Source organism: Scylla paramamosain, chromosome 44 (genome assembly GCF_035594125.1).
Source record: "Scylla paramamosain isolate STU-SP2022 chromosome 44, ASM3559412v1, whole genome shotgun sequence".
NCBI lineage: Eukaryota > Metazoa > Arthropoda > Malacostraca > Decapoda > Portunidae > Scylla > Scylla paramamosain.
In genome coordinates, this window is record NC_087194.1 from 4,900,015 (window position 1) to 4,903,686 (window position 3,672).

General features: G+C 45.3%; 1 protein-coding gene across 1 annotated transcript in view; it reads right to left on the bottom strand.

The window, feature by feature from the left end:
- LOC135093866 (uncharacterized) overlaps nt 1–1,426 on the bottom strand; it is a 66,929-nt gene extending 65,503 nt beyond the window's left edge. Inside the window, exon 1 of the mRNA XM_063993455.1 lies at nt 1,121–1,426. The gene's annotated coding sequence lies outside the window, so the exon portion shown is untranslated. The remainder of the gene's footprint in view (nt 1–1,120) is intronic.
- Between the last annotated feature and the right edge of the window lie 2,246 nt (nt 1,427–3,672).

The following is a 3,672-nucleotide window of genomic DNA, read 5'->3' on the forward strand; positions in this document are numbered from 1 at the left end:
CTGTCAGGCGTCAGCGGCGTCGCCCACGTCGTCGCATCTCAGACAAACTTGACAACCTATTTCTTTTTTATTTTAAAACTGTAAGATATCGTAATATAAGTCCCAAAGTCTCAGCTGTCGATGATTTACAGTTGTGTAAGTCCAGAGTGTGTTGCTGTGTCGTGCACTCAGGACGCCCGGCAGCCAGGGACGCCTGTGTTTGTGGGTCCGCCGTGGCTGTGCCGAGCGGGGCGGGGGACGCCGTGACGCAGTGAGGCCCGGGACAGGAGGCGCAGCATCGCAGCCCTTGATGCTTGCAGTCTGTTCACTTTAGGACGATAATGAGTGAGGCTGGCGCGCGGCGTCGCACATCTTCTGTCCCGAGGGGGGGGGTGAGTAGAGTTCCCAGTGACGGTACGAAAGTACCATTCTAATGTTTTTTTTTTTTTTTCCTGGTACCGGCACGTTTTTACGACGTTAAGCTAAATTGACACGAAATTGACATTGAGGAAAATTTTATACTTTCTACCATTTTAGAATTTCAAAGTGAAAGTGTAATGACTCACTGCCTGCTGTGACATGAGTGTAGTGACTCACTGCCTGCTGTGACGTGAGTGTCTTGTGGAGAAGGAAGCATACTCAGCAATGCTATGCAGAGCCACGTAGTCAAGGCTAAGTCAGACCACCGTGCGGTGAACGTCAACGCTTTACCATCACAGACAGAAGTGTGCTACAAAAATCAGATTAGTAAAAGAATATTAAATCGTCAGTAAATATTGTGTAAGCAGTAAATTGAAATGAAAAAGTCATGTCACTGCAAGACAGATTATCAGAAAAATGTACAAAATAGTCAGTGAGTGTTAGGATGTGAGTGTGAGGAAACAACAGTGCTTACATCACGCCCACCTGCTAACTTATTAATAGAATGGTCTGCCACACTTAGCGTCCATTTTCTTCCCTTTGTTTAATCGTTTTCTTTTATGGATAATATCATATTATGCGCATGGACAGACCGCGGCATACATGAACTGTGCACAGGACGGACATACATACAGACAGACAGAGAAGGGCGATAGTACTGAGCCAAGCCGGGCACTGCAATGAACACCTAATGACAAGGCACAGTGCAGGGACGCAATACCTGTCACTCCGGCAGGCAGCCAGGCACCTCGCAGGCCAGGCAGGCACTGAACCTCCCCTCAGGCACGCCTCAGGTAGTCACCTCACCACACGCCACAGTCTGTGCACGTCACTGTCTGTGCACGCCACTGTTTATATGCGGCTGCAGTGGCACAGGGAAGGCTCAGGAAAGGCACAGCATTCACAGGGGCGACGGAGAGCAGGGCACAGCAGGGAACCGCACTCTGGCAGGCGGCGCGCCTCTCCCTTCTGTCTCGGTGACTCAGCGCCACGCACAGCCGCACACCGCCTGCCGCTTGTCACGTGTGAGACTAACGAGGTTTAATAAAGATTTATTAAACCTTGTATGAGACGCGTCCGTTTTCCTCCCCCTTTGTTCTCTCACACCCACACTGCACAAACAATTACATTTTCGCGCACATACATACACACGCACTCACTTTAACAATATGAGTTGCCTTTATTCCCAGCCTTGCATTACCACTCAAATTATCCAAATTATCCACTTGTGTGTAATTACCCTTAGGTTGCGAATCACTGAGTTTTATCTGTTCATTTATTCCTTCATTTTATTCACCTCTTCCTTCCTTCTTTACTGTCCTTTTTTTTGTCTTCTGTTCTTGTTTTGTTTCACCTCTTCTTCCTCCTCCTTTCTCTTTTTCTCTTGTCTATTTCTCTATCTCTTTCGTCTACCATCTTTCTTGCTATTCTCTTATATTCCTTTTTTTTAACTCTATCCCTTCTTCTTATTCCTGTTTTTTGCTATTCTCTTTTCATTTTGTCATCGCCCCTGCCTCCCACCTTTATCACGTGTTGCTTCTGTTCCCCTTTCTATAAATCTTCCATTATCAGTATGGCCGGTAAATGCCTGCTCATATTTTTCCCCCTTTGTGTTTTTCCCTCTTTTTTTTTTTCCCCTCGACATCTTTCCCTTCTTTCTTTTTTTCTACTGTTTAATTTCTTTTTTTCTCTTATTTTGCCTTTTAAGTAATTTTTTCTCATTTTGCATCATATTCTCTTTCTCCTTTTGTGTTTTCCCTCCGTTTTCCCTTTGATTTTTTCCCTTTTTTTTTCTCACAAGCCTTTTTAATTTGTCATTTTTTCCCAATTATGTTTTTTCTTTTTAATTTTTTTTCTCACATCATATTTTGTGTTTTTTCCCTCTTTCCCTTCCAAATCTTTCCTTTTTTTTTTTCCTTAACCCTTAAATTTATCGTTTTCCCTCGTTTTTTTCCCTTCAAATCTTAAGTTTTCTATATTTTAAGCGTTTTTCTTAACCTCCCAGCCTCTCACAGTCTCTCCCAGTTACTCCCAGTCACTCCCAGCCTCTCACAGTCTCTCCCAGTCACTCCCAGCCTCTCCCAGCCTCTCCCGGCAAGAAGACAGTACTCTCTCACTCCTTTACTTCCTTTTCTCGCGATATTAAATCCGGTTTGAGTTACGCTGCTCTCTCTCTCTCTCTCTCTCTCTCTCTCTCTCTCTCTCTCTCTCTCTCTCTCTCTCTCTCTCTCTCTCTTTCGGTAATTCTTTTTTTCATGGTACTCCTCCTCCTCCTCCTCCTCCTCCTCCTCCTCCTCCTCCTCCTCCTCCTCCTCCTCCTCCTCCTCCTCCTCCTCCTCCTCCTCCTCCTCCAGTCCTTTTCGCACTGGCTTATTTCCGCCTCTTTCCTAAGCCGCGGTAAGATGGAGAGAGAGAGAGAGAGAGAGAGAGAGAGAGAGAGAGAGAGAGAGAGAGAGAGAGAGAGGAACGAATGGCTCAAAGGAAAGAGGAGGAGGAGGAGGAGGAGGAGGAGGAGTGGAGAGATGAATAAAGAGAGAGAAGAAGCGACAAGAAGGAGAGAAAAGAAAGATAGAAAGGAAGAAGAAGAAGAAGAAGAAAGTGGTAGGATGGAAGGACTACATAAGGAAGAGGAAGGAAGGGAAAAAGGGAAGTGAGGTTGTAGGAAGAGGAGGAGGAGGAGGAGGAGGAGGAGGAGGAAGAGAGGAAGGAAGCAAATATTTTAGTGTATTTTGGAGAGTTGTAAGTGAGTTCAGGTGACACTAATGGGCTGAGGAGACCAGGTGTGTGTGTGTGTGTGTGTGTGTGTGTGTGTGTGTGTGTGTGTGTGTGTGTGTGTGTGTGTGTGTGTGTTTTGTTATAGTTCTTTTTCTATAAGTCGTAAAAAAACAAAAAAAGAGGAAGACAAGAATGCAAAGGAGGAGGAGGAGGAGGAGGAGGAGGAGGAGGAGGAGGAGGAGGAGGAAACACAAGTAATGTAATTTTTGGACTAGGCTTAAAAGTGATGGCTATTGTCCACACACACACACACACACACACACACACACACACACACACACACACACACACACACACACACACACACACACACACACACCTTTAATCATCTTACTTGAACTTAACAAAAAGGACGTCTCTCTCTCTCTCTCTCTCTCTCTCTCTCTCTCTCTCTCTCTCTCTCTCTCTCTCTCTCTCTCTCTCTCTCTCTCTCTCTCTCACTCTCATGGTAGGACTTGTAAAATAATGAAATAGAATGAGAAGAGGGAAAGAGAATAT